This window comes from Meleagris gallopavo, chromosome 2, assembly GCF_905368555.1.
Source record: "Meleagris gallopavo chromosome 2, MGAL_WU_HG_1.1, whole genome shotgun sequence".
Lineage (NCBI taxonomy): Eukaryota > Metazoa > Chordata > Aves > Galliformes > Phasianidae > Meleagris > Meleagris gallopavo.
Genome location: NC_139405.1, coordinates 52,932,891 through 52,953,189, shown reverse-complemented (window position 1 = coordinate 52,953,189; position 20,299 = coordinate 52,932,891). Strand labels below are relative to the sequence as shown.

Genomic DNA, 20,299 nt, shown 5'->3' with positions numbered 1-20,299 from the left:
GCTTGCTGAGGCAGCAATTTAGGCACTATGTACTTTGGATCGTTTATTATGTGATTCTGTCTTCTATCTTATTCTCCAGTGGCATAACATCAAAATATACTGCTATAATAAATACAAAATATGTGTATAAGAAATATTCTCTAATGTTTTCAGGACTTCTATAAACTTCATAGATTGAAGAGGGTCTTTGCACAGACATTTAGTCTGATGTGACAACCACACTGAATCAGTCCAGAAGATGAGGTCAATAGCATGTTAAGTATTTTAAGAAAAAGAACAAAGATTTTATTTCTGGTTGTAAATAAACCTATTATGTTTCTTGTTTGAAGCCACCAGCAGTAAGGACATCCCCACCCTGCAGGAAAAAGGTATTAGCTTAATGAAGCTGTCCAAAGAAGAAATTAAAGTAAAATTATTGTTATTTTAAATCCAAGATGGACGTTTAGTGTATCCCTGTTGCTACAGTGCAGTTAGTTTAGTGAATTGTTGTAATAGAGTACAAAGCTGGAAAGAGGTGGCAAATACTGGAGTTTTATAAAAATATTTATCCTGGAGAATATTTTTAAAATTTAATTAACAACACATAAAAATCTTGAGAGGTTAATTAAAGATCAGCATTTTGCTCTGAAGTAAATTAGGTGCCTTAAACTGCCAGACAAACGAATGTATTCTGCATGGCAACTGTTTGGCATGTTTATTCTTTAGCCATTAAGAGCTAGACAAACACCGTAAAATATTTTTGTGCAATTTTGATTGAATTCAGTATTCGTTTCCTGTCCATTTTGCATGTATTTTCCACAGAGGCTTGAGCAAGCAGGTTTTTTTGGCATCATTTTACAGAATAGGTGACATTTATTCCCGTACAAAGGAAATACAGAAACATCACACCTAAGTACAAATCTGATTTAAAAAAAAATAGCTTTTGTGTTATTAAGGGTTTAGTGTAAACACTCAAGGGACTGCAGTCTCTTCAAATGGATTAACACTACCTGCTGTGGTGACAGTTTGATGCTTTGAGATACAAGAGCAGGTTAAGAGATTCATATCGCTTCTAGAAATGGACAACAGCTGCATCCAAGCTTCTCCCTGAAAATGGGTGACTTCTCCAAACAAGGAGGTAAGAACACCATGTACTGACCCTTACCAGTGAATTCACAGTTTTTCAATGTTGCAGTGGCTGTGGGGATGAGGAAAATTGGTAGTCCACGAGAATGTAGAGGTAATAAGTGATAAAGCATAGGCAATTAAAAGCCATGTATCAGACTTTGTTTTTTTTTTTTTTTTTTTTAATTCTTCTTCTCTACAAGGTCATAGGAATCCTATATGCAAAGATATTACAAAATAGTGAATGAAAAATTAATTCTGTTTTTGGGAAAGATATTCTGTAACAAGCTAATTTCAGAGGCTATGAATCCCTGAAAAATTATGTGGCTAGAAAGAACAAGAATTAAAGTGTTTTGAAATTCCTTAATATTTTGATCTACTGCAGTGACTCAAGAGGTTAAAAACCTACCAGAAACTAGAAAAAAATATCTGGAAATCTGAACTCTTCCACTTTAATTCATGAAGCTCAGAATTCTACTGAGATGGACAAATCCCTGATAGAAGCTGTTTGCAATACATCTAAAGGAACAAAGCAAATAAATTCAGGAAATCTAGATATACTCTTCCACATCCTGCAAGCAGAATAAGCTAGACTGGATGAATACATTGCTAATTGTGAATTATTCATCTCACTCTAGCAATCAGTAACATGCACATTAAACATTAAAGACCTAGATTCACAAGGAGAGTTTAGACTCATAAATACCTCTTCAGGCAACCTAAGCTGACATTTAAATGATAGCAGTGTTCATCCTTCTTTCCTCTGCTTCCTACCTTTTCATAGGTGCTTCAAACTACATATATACAAGCTTCTGTTAAAAGACATCAGAATAACTTCCAAAATTTTAGCGGCAAGGAGTTAGAATATACCTGTTTTATTGCTTTTCCATGTCAAAGTTCACATGATAAATGCTCTCTCTTTTCACAATTCTGGTATTCAATTTTTCATATTACAAGAGAGACACTCTGAAACTCTTTCACTAAAATATCTTAGCAGTAGCTTAAAGCCTGGAAACTGGCTTTCTGTAGTCCTACCTGAGTACTAATATAGGGTACAGCGTCAGTCTCTTATACTGTCAGTGGACTGATAAATGTTTAGATCCTACACAAACACAACAATTTACTTCAAGAAGATAAGTATCTTCTAACATCAGTCCTAAAAATGTTCACCCTACAACTTCATGATGGTAAGGCAATTCTGATTCCTTTTTTTTTGGGAGTTAACACTGAGTTTGGTACCTCCACTTGGTTTGCAGTGTGTACCAGCTGATATCATGGTTTAATGATTCCCAGTGATCATTTTACAACTTGTGGTTCTAGTTCCCCAAAAACAAGAAGGCTGAAATATCAGATCTGTCATCTAAGCTGTACTTCTACCAACTGCTTGGGAGTGACTTGACTTCCTTACTTACTGAAAAGAAGTCTGAAGCTCCTGTGTTTATAAAGAGGCTATGGTCAGCAAGGAGAGACTGAGCCTTCACAATAGACCAGGATTAAGCTTCTGGATATATTTTTAGTACTACTTATGCCCACAAATATATATTAAAAAGACATATTTAGGTTGAATATGGTAACAATGTTACTTATCTCTAAAATATGGTTGTTATATATCAATCTCTTTCTTACCCAACCTTTGCCCCTGTTCTAGGTTTAGGACATGTCCCTCTCATACTTTCAGTGGGAATAAAAATCAGTTTTTGGACTGATTAATTGCAACACATTTTGTGGAGGGGTATCGGATAAAATATATGACAAAGCTTGTTTATGTTATCTCCAGGTTACATAAGAAGGATTTGTACATACATGTAATCAAAGTCTCCTTGATTTGCTTTTCTAATATGGAGGTCAGAAATGGGGACTATGGAGGCTGGACTTTCCTGAGAATTTTCTTTCTTCTCCTTTTGTGTATTTTGGACTTAAGTCATCACTTAACATGGGTCTGACTTTCATTGTGTGAGCACATCTGATAGATGACAATAAAAGAAGTGGTAGACAGAGGACAAAACTCATCAGATGTTTAAACTTATGCTGCATAAGCTTTGTATTATAGGTACATGGAAATTTTCAGTTATAGATGTTTACAAGCCTCACATGGTTGCATCACATAACTTGAATTATGATAAGCATTTGATATTAAGTTGACCAAATGCAGGAAAAATAGCATAAAGGCAAGATTCTTCTTGTAACTTATACTATTGTCAAGCAGGGTATCATGGTCTAGATGGAAAACTAAAAGTATGATGTGACGCAAAACTTGAACTCCCTTCAAATTTTAGCACTTCTAGGATAAGTGTGAAATATTTATTCACATACTTTTAGTCTTCAAAAAGAATTCATATATTTTTTTAAATGTAAGAACATTATTTAGTGAATTCCAATATGTAGTTTCTTAAGAAAATATACCTTCAAAAGTGAAATAAATGTAATGCTTGACTGTATCAATCTACAGACTTCCTTTTATTTGCACAAATATGGTTGATCTTTTTGTTGAAGAGAAAACTAAAAGGTAGTCTCTCTTACTTTGAAAACATAGCAATGTTGAGAGCAAAATCCCTTAAACAAATCTGTCTGCAGTATTTTCTACAGATGTACAATATATGTAGAATATACGCATTATAGATATTCAGTAACTGATGGCTAAATTGCAAGATCTCTGTCACTGTAGAAGTAATTTATAATATCACACAAATTGGATTTTATTTGAACAAATAAATAACCTTTGTTTTAACAGAAATGCAGTGACGACATAGGCAGTATTTGGTCTTTTTTTTCTAATTTAAGTACATTAAAATGTCCAAGTAGATATTCCAATTGAAACAGAAAAAAATTGGAAGAAGAAAACTTCCAGCTTACCAATGGCAAAATAAATCTCAGCGGAATTGTTATCTTGATGCTACATCTTATTCTGGGATGGAACACTCACTGTGTAGGTGTTCTAGTAGTTTGTAGGAAGAGTGTGTTCTACTAAAGTGCAATAGGCAATTTCCCTGTGCAGATGTGCTTAAGGCTGTGGCAAAATATGATGTAAAGAAATAATGCTCCCTGCTACAGAATGTTTATTTTTGCTTGGATTTTAAAACTCTGAAGATACAGATTTATAAAATGTTTGAATGCCTTATATGCTGATGGACATTTTACATTTTAGTAGCCTAGTTTTAAAGTATGAAACAGCTGTTTCAGCTGATTTCCATGTATAATTTTAAGTACTGCAGAAGGATGTGATCTCTTTATATAGTTCAGAACAGATCCAGTTCAAAAGATCTCCTAGTAAAAAACTTCCTCAGCTGGAAAGTAGGCTCTTTGGTGAGGGAGAAAGTTTCAAATTTTCTGACCACTGCGTTTTAAGGGAAACATAATATCTTAACTTTGGAAGACTGAACTTTTTGGGTTACATTCTATTTTAAGCCATGATGTTCCACTGTTATTTTTTTTTAAAGGAAGTATGGATTCTTTGATTAAAGTTACAGCTCCTGTTTTTTAATGTATTTGAGCAAGAAGCTAAGTGTGATATGGAGAGAAGATAATCAACTTACTTTTTTTTTCACCCTGAGAACAGAATGATAGAATGGCTTGGCTTAGAAGGAACCTTAAAGCCCACCCAGTTCCAAACCTCCCTGCTATGGGCAGGGTTGCTATTCACCAGATAAGTCTGCCTAGGGCCCCATCCAATCTGGCCTTGAGCACCCTGGGGCATTCACATGTTCTTTGGGCAGCCTGTGCCAGTGCCTCTAGTGATCATCTGTAAGAGTCAATTTCAGCACAGCTTAAGTTGTGTGCACTTGCATGAATACTGTGTACCTCTCCATTATGACCAATGAAACTCCGTTTTAAAGGATGAAGAGCAAAACATATACACAAACTACTGTGAATCAACTGCAGGATTTTTCAGTGCAATACTGCATCCACACTACTTACCTTTAAGATTAATGTATTTACTTATTAGATTAATTTAATCAATTTGCAAAGTCGTGGGTCAGGTGTGTTTATACTGTATTTATCTGCAGTGTCTTCTGAGTTCTGGTCCCCCTGTTATCTAATGTGGACAAATGCAGTATACCATGGCTCCCTTCCTGCTCAGACACAGATGTCCTTGCAAGGATACTAAGCCATGTCATAAGAAAGAAGAGAATATTCCCTCTTTTATCCACAATGTAATACTCCCTAAACCCATGAGATAGCTCTGGCATTTTGTATTCAACCAGAAATCTATGCAGGGAGGCAAAGAGGATCAATTTCTTAAACAAGTTTGAAGCTAAATTGGGCAAGAAGCAATGAAGTTGAGCTAATGAAAACTAGATCTATCAGTCCCCACATTACCCATTTAGCCTTACATATTGTCAGAACTCCCTTCTAGTTGTGATTGACTTGAACAAAAGAATAAAAAGGGGAACTAATCTCTGAACATCTGGCATTTGTGTTATGTGCTGTTCCAGCCATGATACAGAGTTCTCATACTAGCCATGTAGTAAACGTAATATGGGTAGGCAATCATCATGGAGCCAATCTGACATATGGGTCTAGTTAATCACACCCAAATAAGTTGCCTTAATCAAGTTGTGCTGCCACACTGGTATTAGATAAGTACTTTCTGTATCTGCTTTAAGCAATATGACTGACACCTACAATATGGAAATGTACTCTGCAGTTTTTCTGCTATTGAAAATCAATGTGACATTTAAATATTTTCATTTCAAACAAAGACAGATCAGAACATGCAAAGGATGCATTATTAATGGTTCCTTTTAAAGATTTGGTGTGTACCACAGCTTTTCAGAAGAATAAGCTTTGGATGATCAAACAGCTTAGAGCCAGGGAACTTATTGAACCTAGAAGATCAGGAGTAATTTCTAATGGTCAGATGTCCCTAAAATAGCTATTACTCCTCTAGTCAAGGGCAACGGCCAGAAGTAGGGGGAATCTAACTAATCTTTGAGAAATTGTTTACAAATTTTCAGTCTTCATTATCAACTGATAACTACATTCGTGATTAGTATGTTCAGACAAGAGAATACTAAGAACTTTTTAAAAAAAATTAAATTAAACATTGAAATATATTCAATTATAGAGTTATATGAAGGTTATTTCCTTGCCTTTTAAGCAATTCTTCCACTTTGGTGTTAAATGCATCTCAAGGCTTTTATGGTCCACCTCTTTTCCTTTTCTCAAGCCCTTTACCTTTATAGAGCAATTTATATGGAAAAATGATTTTTCCATATAACACATATTTTTTAAAATTTAATCATATATTTTGGTTGAATTCCTCTAAAGTTGTTATTCTATTTAACACGTTTGACTCACTTTGTCAAAATTACACACTTGCTAAGATTTTTGACTAGGTTCTATTTCGTTGTTTGTTAACCTTGAGCATTAGGAAAAGATCAAGTGTACTTAACAACACAAATGTACTTTTGTTCAGTATCTGAAAGGTAAATTATTATATTATTGTTATAGAGGTAAAATATTCTCCATTCTTTTTGTTTTTATTCACTACGTTGCACTGCAAATACTCAGAATCATTTATTCATTATATATACACTATTACTGCTATATGCTAAATACAGATAAAAATAAGCATTAAAGAGAGTGTGGAACAACTTCTGTGATGGTATTCACAAATGCTCTTAATCTAGCACTTGCATTTTATGTATTTTTACATGAGAGATGAGTTTCTGAGTACATACATACATATGCAGTCGTGTAGCTGCAGTGTAAAGAGCAAACATTACAATTCATTACAGGCTGAGAAGTCAATAACTGTATTAGAGTTTGTAACAAAGCCGTTAGAACTTCAGAACCAAATTAAGACTGACTTCAAATATTTTTGCAGCAAAGAGCTCAAGTGCTGCATAAGAAATATGTTGATATTTTATGCAAGTAGAGGTGTAAGCACTTGTTCCATAATTAACAAACCCCAACTCTTAATTCCAGATATTATTTATGCTCACAATTACAAACTATTTCCTTGATGCACAAAGTTCTTCTTAGTTTCTTATTCAGTTAACAGTTATTTCCCGTTGAATGACCTGGTGACTACATTTGAGCTCTGGCGTACGAAAATTAAGATTAATGTTTTGATGAAGAGAAACACTACGATGTTGCTAGTGAAATGGGAATGTTTAGTAATCAAATCAAGTTGTTTTATATTTTAATTGTACTACCGCCATATTCTAAATCCTTTTCTACAAACTGATATTTGTGAAGGAGTGCTTGTAACATGATGAGGGCTACTTTGGCATCAGATCAGCACACTGCAAAGTAAATGCTGGCCAAGTACTTCAGCTGAGTGCTTTGAAGTTCTAGAATGGGATTTGAACATTCATTTCTGGATTCATGCATTTTTATCTTCTGAGAAAATTCCAGGAACTTTAGCACATTTTATAGGCAAGTTCTGCTTTCTGGTTTATTGAAATGGGAATGCATAGCTCTAGCTCTCCCAAGACTAGCTGCTATCTATAAGTTCCCAAGAAAACTTCCCTAAGATTCACCCTCTCATAGCTCTGCCTCACACTGTGACATTTGGTTGTGAAAACAGTCAGACCTACCAGTGCTGACAAGAAAACTGGATTTTAATTAGCTGGATGAAAAATCCAGAAGAAGAAAAACAAAATAGAATAGAGGAATACTTCAGTTTTCTTAACACACTACACCATTTTTAATAATTTACAAGTCCAGGAATTTCTACGATTTCTTCTAGATTTCTTTATTTCCTTTTACATTCCCTTCATTTGTTGCCAGCTTCTGCTTTCTCACATGTTGACAATTGAAAATTCCCCCTCCTCCAGAAGAACTTTCCCAATATTTCTTCCATCCTACTTGAACTTCTTTCTCTTATATGTCTAGTAAGCACTTTCTGCTTTAAGTTATCATACAGTGAACAGTTCAGATGGATCTGATGAATCTCAAAGTTACTTTATTCTCCCTTGTAATTGTAAAGAGAAGCCAACATGACTATCTCAGGCATAGATATTTTCATGGTAGCTCCCTAAATTGAAGTAGAAGAGTTTTGCACCTGAGTTGAGTGTTGATCAGCTGAACTCTATTTGTAAATTCTTTTCACACCTGGTAGATATTTGCTGGGTTTAGAAGCAGTGAAAAAATTACCCATATTTGGGAAAATCTGTGGAGATATAGGTCTCATCTGAAAATGTTGCAGGCTAATGTGAAAGATGCAGTGATGAGCCCATTAAATTTCTATAGATATATCAAGCAGAAAAGGAAAGTCCAGGAGGGCATACTCTCCCTAGTGATCAATATGGGCAGGCCAGTAAAAACCAACAAGAAGGGTTAGTATTCAACAACTTAGTTGCCTCACTAACAACTGTTCTACACACATCTCTCAAGTGGGTGGTTCAGAAGGTGGTAACTGTAGGAGCAATGCCCCCCTTGCTTCATCAATGGCATAAACAACGGGATTGAATGCACTCTCAACAAGTTTGAGGATGACACAACTGAGGGACTAGATGCTATTCGAGAGATCTAGACAGGCTTAAGTTCTCAGTACAGGAGAAATGCGGACCTGTTAGAGAGCATCCATCGGAGAGCAACAAAAATGATCCAAGGGATGGAGCACTCTCCTTATGAGAACTGGCTGAGAGAGCTAAGGCTGTTCAGCCTGGAGAAGAGAAGGCTCCAGGCAGATGTGATAGTGGCCTTTCGGTAGCTAAAGGGGGGCTATAAGAACGAAGGGACAGGTTCTTTGGCAGGGTCCATTATGTTAGGGCAAAGGGAAATGGTTTCAAACTAAAAGAGAAAAGATTTAGATTGGATATAAGGAAGAAGGTGGTTTTTTTTTTGTTGTTGTTGTTTTGTTGTTGTTTTTTGTTGTTGTTGCTGTTTGTTTTTGGTTTTTGTATTTTTTTTTTTTTAACAGTAAGTGTGACGAGACACAGGAATGGGTTGCCAAGAGAGGTGGTGAATGTCCCATTCTTAGAGACATGCAAGGACAGGCTGGATGGGCTCTAAGCAGCCTAATCTATCTGTAGATATCCTTGTTCATTGTAGGGGGGTGGACTAGGTGGTCTTTAAATGTTCCTTCCAACTCAAAATATTCTATAATGATTCTGTGACAGAATGGTGCATATGTACTGCCTCCAAGTGGAAATGTTCTTCCCATTTCTGTCATTAACTAGCTTTCAGGAGCCCAATAATTTTATGGAATCTTGATTTCTAGCCATAAAACTGAATAAAAATTGTAACTGAAAACAGAAAATCACAGTGCATTGTGAAGTATATTGTATTAGATGTGTGTGGGAGGTCTGCATATAAATCACATCAATAAATAGCAGAAGAAAACAATTTAACACCAAAGTTAAAGTTCAAAGCAACTAAAGTAAAATTCAATAAACAAAATGCCCCACTGAAGAACTATTCTGTTAAGAGACGTTTGCATTTGTGAAAAAGACCTTAATTGCCAACTCCTACCTACAAAGCCTGTTAGATTTGCAGCCAAGACTTTTACACTAGAAGAAATAAAGAGAACAGTTACTAAAGAGCACTTAGCAATGTTCAGCCAGTCGGTTCATTCAAGAGGCTAATACTCTCAATGCTATAATTTTGTGCATAGAGTGCCTTGCACAAATACTGAACTATTTGTTGCCTCTTATTGTGTGGCTGAGATGATACTCACCTGAACTGCTACCAGATCTCATAATAAAAACTACCCCAGCTGAGTGCTAAGCATGTATAATCAGAGTCTCAGGAACACTGCAGCTGCAAGAACAGGGATGTGTTACAATGTTGATCTTTCAAAAAGGGTTTTCCCTGCTCTAGTGGCAAAGAAAAGAATTTCAGGTGACAGAAGAGGGAAAAATGATTATCACCCACTTGAATAATTAAAGTTGTATGCATAATTCTTTTCTTCTGCTGGAATAGATTGTTAGTGGTATCACATTTTTATATTGAGAAAATATATATTTCTTTAATAAGTACATTTTGTATAATATGTCCTTTAATAAAATGCACATGGCTCACAAAGAGGTATACTCCTGGTTCAAAGGGTAGTAATAACCATGTTTTGTATGGTAGTGTCATCTTTGTAAGATGGTACATTCTTAATGTTGCATTTTACATTTTCTACATAAAAGATGATAAGCTTATTTTTTAATATATTAAGTGATTTTCTGTATATTAAGCATAACCTTTCAGAGTCCATCACAGAGAGAATAAGCCCACATATTTTCTTTGCACTCTTTTGTGTATTTAGAGTCTTATTTCTGCCTACTCTTTTTCTATTTTGAACATGTTTTGAATTAGTCACATGAGCTGACACTCAAAGCTTTCCACCAGATTTTAAATTCTCTTTGCATCTAAGAATGTGTGGGGGCTTAGGAACAGATGCGAAGATCTAAATATATAAGCTTAAGTACCATGTCGAGTTCTATAATAGATGTTCAACATTTTTTTTTTTTTTTATATCTAGCCAATTAAGTCTTAGAGCATGTGATAGCTTTGAAAGACAAACAATGAAAAAAGCTTTTGTAGTAGTAAACTACAACTGTTTCTTCTCCCTTTTCCCTCAAAATATCATGTTCAGAATATCCCTCAGAATATCAAGTATTTCAAACCACTCACCTTATTCCCCTAGAATATTATACATTATTAGAGATAAAAACTGGGGAAAAAAATATTATTTTTTATATATCTTGGAGTCCAGGCATGCTCTCATCTCAAATTAAGCAGTTTTGTTTAAGATGCCTTATTATAACTTCAATTTCCAGTAAGAATTAATAACATTGATTTAGGGCAGAGCATAATTACATTCACAGCCTTAGCTCTTTCTAGTTTTAATCATTTTGTTATTGAGCTTCCAGTATACAGTGTATGTTGCATGAATTTTCATGCTCACTTAATTGATTACCTTTCCACTGAAATGTAATCTAATGGGCAGAGGATGGTGGAAAAATGTTTCAATTTGCTACAGAATACAGGAATACAGAAATATGTTGCACTTATACTATATGGTAATCTAGAACTTCTTTCGGAACTTTCATAATCTGAACACTATCCTACCTATCTAGATCGACTAGCTGTGTATCTAAACCCATAGTCTATTACCTACATAAAATCATGACAGTCGGTGTTACGAATTCAAGAGAAACGTAAGACTGGACAAATGAGTTTTATTGCTATTCTTCAAAATGAAGACTGAGGTATTTTTCAGACAAAGTGTTGGAAACATTTTGCTGCTCCAAATGTACTGCTGATGAAAACAAAACAATTATTCTATCTCTTTTTGCAAGTATCAAGTAAACAGGAAAAGAAATCATGGAATTAGAAAATTTTCCATCTTCATTATTCTCAGAGCAGAATCAGCTATATCCTGCCACACCTCTGCAAAGCACAAGATTCTACCTACAAGAAAGCCTGACACATTGCTAGGGTTTCTGAAAGAGAATGACAACAAACATATAAGTAGTGCATATATTTTGCTTTAATAAGTAACTGTTAACACTTACAGGCAACTTGTCTAATTTCAAATTCTCAGCAATATGTGGGTATCTCTCAGATCTTTGACTCTACGAAAATTCCCTAAAAAAACCTATACTCATTGATAAAAGCTATAAAGTACGTTAAAACAATTTGCATCTTCAAATGAACATTAGAGCATAAGTACAGTAAGTAAGTACAAACCAAAAATGTGACATGTGATGGACAGTACCAATAACTCATTACAAGAATATCATTAAAAATCCCAACTAAATCTGCATCTGAATGCATTTTAATGTATCCACTCCGTGATTCATCTCCCTCCAGGTGAAACATGAGTTGATGTGCCAGAGTACCATGTGAACTAGAGATTAGCAAATATTATATGCTCAAATTCCATATTCAATAGAACTTTAAATACGCATAATATTTCTAAGCAAGATGAAATAATGAGCAATGTTTTCATCCCAGCATTTGACACAATATTTCAGTAAGAATAAAGACATTATTTCGGGAATACTGAGAACTTAGATATATGAGTCATCTCTCATATCAGAATTTATCCAAACAAATCAACATTTTAAAAAATTGCATGTAATCACTAACCCAAGTTCATTTGTTGTAGTGTTTTGGGACCTATTCATTTGTTCTCCTTAGAGGAACAATAAGATATTGCTATTTTTTGTAAAACAAGCTCATTAGGAGTGTTAGCAACTCCAATTTTCACCCATAAATCAGTGAGAATTTTAGATCTAGCTTAAATAGAATGTATACACACACATTTTTCTGGATGTGACTTAAGCCATGATTGTTTCCAGAGCTAGCAAATGCTTGAAGAACCGTACAGTGAACACTTGTTTGCAATTTCAAATGATTTTTTTTACACTGTATGTATATCTATTTTATTCACTTTCCAATAATATCTACTCTTACAGAGTTTCCTGCTAAGAATATTTTCTAGATTTATTTGTTAAATATTTTCTAGTTTTATCTGTAAACTATAGACTACTAGTTACAAACAGATTTTAAGTTGATAATCAAGAAAATATATGGAACAAAATGTATATTCTAAGAGTCACAGTTTTCCAATCAGAAAGCTAAAAATCACCATGTGATTATTTCTTCAGCCAAAATAGCATGGATTATGAATTTCAGTTCTACACAATAAATGAGCTGCAGACTAAGAATTACAGAAATTAGTTGGTAAATCATTTCAAATAACAAATAAATTAGACTGAATCATGATGCATTTGAGAAAATGTCACAATTACTGTGCTAATAAGTTTAAATTTACATAGTGCCTTCATCTGAATGGATCCTAACGATGTATAATCTCAACATCCGGAGGAGGCTCAATGTGACAAAAGCTGAGGAAAAAAAGCCTAATATTACTTTGTTAATACACAGAAAATGATGCCATATTTTTCAGGCTGTACTGATGTATTCAATTGCCATCAATAAAATAATCAAATGCCTTTCGTTTCTTTTTCTGTATTCCTTATTTATTATCTTTGTTTTATTTTTTTTCCATTTTCAAAATTTCTTTTACTTTCATTCCACTGTATTTTCATTTTTTTTCCATTTTTCTGCTACTTTTTATAAAATTATTTTATTTTGCCCATATTTTCTTGTATTTGCTCCATGCTGCTTTTCCTCCGTCATAGAAAATTTTTCTATATGATGTCTTTTTTCTCACTATAGGCTTTTGTCCTCCAAGCTAAGAAACAGCAGTACCCCCTAAACCTACTCCTTCTTCTCTCACTCAATGGTTTTACTATGACTGATTTTTTTCACTGATTTTTCTTCTGCCATTTTCATCACTGTTGTTGTGTACTCCAACAGGATATTGTCTTCTCTTGCTTTAAAAATCCCTTCCCCTTGCATCCACAGTCATCTAAATATCTCCTGTTATGCTTGCCCATGATGCACCACAAAAATGTAAGTTATATGCAAGTGTTATATATACCTAAATAGCATATGTTTTACATATTGAACTTATGTGAGATCATATATTGGCTCATAAGAGTGGTTTCCTTTAATTACAGTCCACACACATACCGTACGTTATATATAAAAACCATATGTCAAGCTATCTGTGTGTATGAAGCACTCATGCCTTTTCCACATGGGTAGATCCTTGAGCAACCCTCATCTCCCAGAACAGAATAGATACTTCTTTTGTTTTTTCTCTGCAGTCTTCCAAGCCCCAGGGGCTTCCCGCAGACATGTGTACCCACTTCTCAGGTTTACCACTGTGTTGTCTTCCGTGACCTTTGCACATATGAGTCCTAGTTCCTTTATCAAAACATTTTCTGGTAATTTGATTTACAGAATATCCATTTCCAAACTTGTTTACAGATCTTTCTATACACCACCCTTTCTCTTTGTTTCAGATTTCAGGGAGTTGCACTAGCTTTGCAACTCCCTGCCTTCTATTCTCTGAAAACAGCCACTTCCCCAGATCTCATTTCTGAACCTCAGTACCTCTTTCCTTTCCCAAGTCTTTAAAATATCTTCTCCTAATACCAACTAAGAATGTATGCAAAGACAGCCCAATCCTTGAAGCACAGACTACTTTGTGTCAAGATTTAGTCGCAGCTGCTCATGTTCCATGTGGTAGCAATGAAGTAATATACTGATATCCACCTTCTGTTAAGACAGGTTTTTATATCTCTGAGTTGTCTGTAGTGTAGTATTTTTTTCACTTAGTAGTAAGCTCAATATAACATTATAAAATAAAAGCTGAAAGTCCATTTAATGATTACATGACACATTATATGTGCTATAGATACATACCACGTATGTAACGTAACATTAACATCATATATCCACAGATGTAGCACAAATGTAACCAAAAAATTAATTACCACAATACTTAGCTATGTAAACAAACAAAAAAAAAGAAAACTTGAAAATGAAAAGTCATACTGGAAGTTGCAAGGAACATTAATAAGGCAGAGATGATGGTGAAATTTTGAACATATAACACTGATGCCTTACATAGTAAGCTGCTTCTTACAAAACTTGAGGGAGAAGCATAAGAAAAGTATACAGCAGGCTATCATAAGTAAGAGAATGACCTCAAGAATGCCAAACTGAGTTCAAATGGAAAAATAAATAAATAAATAAATAAAGAGCAAGAGAAGGAAATATAAAAAACAACATAGTCTTAAGTATGTAAAAAATAAATACAGAGACAATACAATATAATAACACTTTTAGGAAACACTTGAAAAAATGCACAGAAACTAAAATTAAATCTCAGTTCAAACACATCATCATCAGTGGGAAGCCTCCTAAGGAATCTGTAGGACATTATCTATTAGAATAATGAAACACTCATAGAAGATGAGGCTGTATCAGAAAGACTAATTTTTTTATTATGATTCTTATTTTTTCCTGTGTGTTCACCATTTACAGTCTTTATAGGAGACATATTTGCTGCTCTATCTCAAAACAGAGTTAGCAGAAGACACTGCAGAACAAGATAGACAAAATAAACTCTTCGATGTCATCAGGTGTTATTTATCCAAGTGTGCTAGAAAGAAATAAATGAATAAGTAATGTACTGTGTAACAAGATGCTTAAAATTATCTTGAGCCTGATGTTCAGACATTAGACTGATATATGAGAGTAATAAAAAGCATACTAAAAGATAGAGTTACTAGGCAAATTGATAAATACAGTTTTACCAGGGAACAATCAACATTGCTGTGTGAATGGAGGCCATTCTTCAGAAAGCCAGCACAGTACATACAGTTCTTGGAAGGAATTAATGAACATGAGAACAAAAGATTTTGGTATCTGATACCCCAGGAATCACCCTGCATGAAGACAAAATAACATCCAGCTGATACAATTTGGCTGAGTTTCCAAAAGTGAAATACCTCTCACGAAAAGCTCTCTAAGAAGGTAAACATGTTGTAAGAGGAAGGGTCCTCAAAAAAAAAACAATACCTGGTTATGGACTGAAAATTAAAATATATAAAATAAAATAATAAACACTTATTTCATTGCAGGTTACAAGGATCTGTGTGTGGGATTACGGGCACATAACAATGCCTCAAAAATCTAGAAAGGCCAATCATACACTGTGGTGACATTTTTCAATGATATTGAATACTACTGCAAAAATGTGGCAGAAAGCTTTCAGAAAGATGATATAAGGAAAGGAAATGAACAAAGCAAGAAATGAAGTTAAAAATTAAAAAAAAAACACCAAAAACAACTCAAATAAACACATCTAAATGAATGTAAAGTTACACAAATGAGATTTGTATATATCAATATAGTCTTTATCGCTCCAATAAAACTTCCTTGGAAACTTCAATTCTTCACTCGGTAGTAAAAAAAATAAAAGATAAAAAAGGCAATAATGAAAAATATAATCAAAGACACTACTATGATAAAGTTTAAGATGTGACAGCATCTCACATGAGCTGTACAGTTCTCATTCCATCATCTCAAGAAACATATAATAGTAAAAGTGATAAGAACATGGCAAACTAAGGTGATTAAAGGCATGAAATGGCTCCTCTAAAATGTCTGAGGATCCCCTGGGGGGAGAGGAGGAAACATGAGTGGGTTTATAAAGATATTGGAATGGGAAGTATCAAGAAAGTAGGTGTGCTGCTTTGTGGCACTTGGTTGGATGTACCTTTCACCTAACATATTGTACTTCTATTATAAATTATGGAAGGTGTTATCCTCTTCTTTGTGACCAAGAGATGAAAAGAAGTGTCCAGTCACTGTAATCATGCAAGTCAGATTATTATGAGTACTTCTCAAAATATTTCTCTTTGCCTGTTACATTGTGTTCAAGGCAGGCAGAAACAGACAAGCTGCCAAAAGCTGGAAAGGACAGCACACCACAGATTTTTTTCGTCACCTCTTGAGTGTTCATTGAAGTTGCAGGTTCGTTCAAGAGATCTTCAAAATCATTAGTGATTAAGTGCTTTGCAAGACCAAATAATCAATCCTGCCAGTCATTCAGTAATGTTTATATGAATGTGCTCTGCTACTTTCATAGCCATATTAAAATAAGAACTTTTGTACAGAAATGTGTTCTGCGTTCCCTATGTCTGTGGATGCAGTCCAAGCTTGTCAGCCATGTCTGTGATACGGAAAAAAATATCTTAGGGAAAGATTTTTATTAATTTATAGAACTTTTCTGCTTGTTTATTGAAATGATTTTCAAAATTTTTTTTTTTTTGGGTGTGGCAGAAGTTGGGGTGGAGGTATCAGACTGTTCCTTGAGAACTTTGAAATTTTTTGTAATGATAGTTTCTTGTTGCCGAGATGATCTGGGGAAATTGATGATTTAGATGTCAAATCAAGGATTTAGTCAGTCTCTTCCATTCTGTAAAGAACTGTGGATCATGTGTCTGGGATTTTGAGGGTAACTCTATACAAGGTGTTTGTTTTTTATACTAGAAACTGTCCCCTATGATGCTAGTCCCCTCAGAAATAAAATGATCACTGAAAAAAAAAGATTTTTTCTTTTTTCATTTTGATTTTGGGTTTAAGCCAGGAAGCTGTTAAGATACTCCTGTGAATATGGAATGCTTTCCTCTAGCAAATAACATTGTTTTATCTTAGAGGATAATTGGACCCAAAAGGTGTCCAATATTAGATTGAGAGCTCAGTAAGTCAAAAGTAAACATGATTCAGAATGTCACACTTAGGATTATGGAGTAACACAAATACTATGCTAAAATACATATGGATGAGGTTAGAATTCTATTAAAAGATTTGTACCATACAAACAATATGCATTATTATTTCTCTAAGAAATGATTTACTGAATTTCCATGGGTTAGCATTTATTTCCAGACTGTTGTGATGATAACATGCATATTTTATGTCAAGAATGGTAATTGACCTTGATAAATTATGGTGGAGGGGAGGGGATATATTGCATTCCCATGAAGATGTGTGTCATTCTCCATATTTTTTCAATAAATAGTTCTTGAGCAGCAAATTTTTCTCAAGAAGAACGTGGAGATAGTAGCATTTAAGTCAGCATAGGACTTCCAGGGTCCTAGTGTTTAATATGAAGTGGAATTGTATGTGGAGGTTATTTTTGCTGTTGCAGAGGAAACAGCAGCACATCAATCCAAGACTTTCTCTGTGATTGGCAAACCCTACTGACCCTATCCTATCCAAAGCTGTAATAAATGAAGTTTGTTTTTGTGAAGCTGGATGGTAGCATATTTTCCTACAAAATGAGGGCAAAATTTCATGCTCTGCTGTGTTTTCTATGCAAATGATAGTTAATCTACTTTAGTTTTTGATCATTTGGATGCTATCAACAAACTCTCTTGCTCTGCAATCAGTATTGCCCTTACCTATTAATTTCTGTAAGGCTGAACAAGTACCCAAGTACAAGTCCATTCTGGTAAATCTGTTGCAATAAAGATGTTCAAGTGTAAAACTACTCCTTTTTTTTTTTCTTTTCTTTTTTTTTTTTCCTTTTTCGTTTTTCTTTTTCTTTTTTTTCTTTCTTTTTTTTTTTTTTTCTTTCCTAGGGGCATATATAGAGGCATGCTCTTTGGTCAATATTTATGAAGCCTTATTTCATTTCTTATTTCATTTCACACTGAATCATCCAGTACTTCCTTGTGTAATCAATGAATACTAACTTACATGTTTAAGTAAGTTTCTTGGCCTTGCAGTACTGAAGAAGAGCTATGTTCATTCTGCTTTTAATCAGAAAGGTATTGTATCATATGAACTTTCAGTGCTCAGGAGTCACTGAAAGATAGAGCTGAATGAAATCCTGTACTCTCAGGAAAACTGGTTTCTTTCCAACACATGTGAACATATAACTAAAGCATATTTATTCTCTATTTCAGTTTCTGTCTCACAGTCCTAATATTACCCTCAGCTGGAAACCGATTGTTTGGAAGAACAGACTGTTCGTTACTGCAACATGATGCTATATTCTCCAGAAACTGTTGTCCTCTCTATTTCTTAATATCACTGCCACTCTGTTTCTTAATATCACTCCAAGGTCAGCCTAGACAGGTCAGCGGTCCTTTCACAAGGCAGCTGTTACCTGATGATGCAGGACAGGGACCTCATCTGAGAGTAGCTGGCTTCTGGGGTTGTGATGTTTGTTGTTGATTCTAAAACAGATTTCCTCTATCCTGTACTGGGGAGTACAGCTGTGATGAAAAAGAATAGTTCTTGTGAAATGGAGAGACATTATGCTGTGTTCCAAAATGAAAACATGTAGGGATCTAAGGAGGGTCATACTCTATCTCTGCATGAAAGCTAAAGAAAGGTGGAGTGGATAAGAAGCACTTCATACTGATTAAGGACAATATTTTCTAAAGCAAGTGGAGATACCAAATGACTTAGGAAGTCCAATCCGAGGATTCCAAAGGAATTGGAATCTCAGCTGAGATTTTCAGAGTGTTGACAGTGATATCCAGGGACATTTTCAAAAAGGGAAGTTGGCTGCGACCCACTTGTCTGTGCACACTGTTCTCGGTTTTGGCTGTCAAAAGAGCAGGTTATCTAGATTTTAGGAATTTTAAGTTCACATAAATACCATATAGGTGATCAGTATTTACAAGTTGTTCCCCCCAAGTGACTACTTCTACATAATGTCAGAAGTCAACTTGATCGTTCCTTAGTGATTTGATGCCAAAGTTCTAGCCACATTGCCTAGTGATAATTAGCGTTTGGTATCAATAAAAAAGAAACAAAAACACAAATGTTTTCCCTTTCACAATAAGTATCTTTCTGCCTCCAAGTGAAATGTGACCAGATTTTCAAAATCTGCTCTGTACTTTTGAAGAACAGACACATAAGAAACCAAAGACAACAATTCAAGAGGATTAGCAAGCAAAAATAATGATTTAAGTGTCATTTAAGTTTCAGACTAGTAGAATAAGTCTAAATGATAACTTTGTTGTCAACGCTTTACAAAGAAACCCCTCCATAATGACAGAAATACTAGAATATTTCTTCCTTCTGCTAAACTTATTTTGCACCATGAGTGAAACTACCTTCAAGAAATTGTTACGTCCTAGCCTCCATACAGGAAATGAGGCTATTGATTGACAGTGAAACTTGTTTCCTCGTCTTTACAGGAACAAGGAAATTATCTGTCCGAAAGGCCAGGAGTTTACAACAAGAAAGGTCAGAAGCCTTCATGAGGAAAACAAAAAATCTTCATCTCACGACCCACTACGCACATGCAAGAGGGGAGGGTCTGCATGGTAATGAACTCTCGGGGGTGTAATGAATATGTATCCAAATTCTGGGAAAACTAATGATTATGTATTAGTTTCGCCTATATCTGGAGCACGATTTTTCCAGACGGTGTGCAAGCTAGGTGGATCTATCCCCCTTGTACCTGCGCAGCACTTGAATAAACCGTACTTGCTTTGTAATCTTACTTGGGTTACAGAGTTTGATTCCGCACGTCAATTTGGCACCCCAGATGGGACACCCCCTGCTTGGCTGCAGGGCCGGTTGAGAAGAGGGATGCCTTAGGTGCACCCCGAGATTTCTTGGAAGCACTCCCCTTCCTCATCCGATCACTGAGGGAGCAGACAAGGACCATCTATCAGCGGACCAGGTAGGTGTAAGGAATGAGGGGACCTGTAAGCCGTATGGAGACGTCCTATGCGGGGTATAGCCTTGTTGCTGCCCCTGGGAAGTGAGCTCACAGGTTTGGTAGGTTGCCAGCTGGGATTGGCAGGCTCTGGCGAGCAGATCCTTGGGGGAGCACCCACAAACGGACCTTGTAAGTCATATA

The 20,299-nt window shown here is 35.1% G+C and overlaps 1 long non-coding RNA gene across 2 annotated transcripts in view; it reads left to right on the top strand.

Annotated features, from left to right (window-relative positions):
- Window positions 1-19,936, top strand: part of LOC146544980 (uncharacterized) — a 55,390-nt gene extending 35,454 nt beyond the window's left edge. For both annotated transcript variants that reach the window (XR_014881369.1, XR_014881368.1), the window contains one exon: window positions 19,629-19,936. This is a non-coding gene — a long non-coding RNA (uncharacterized LOC146544980). The remainder of the gene's footprint in view (window positions 1-19,628) is intronic.
- The last annotated feature ends 363 nt before the right edge of the window (window positions 19,937-20,299 follow it).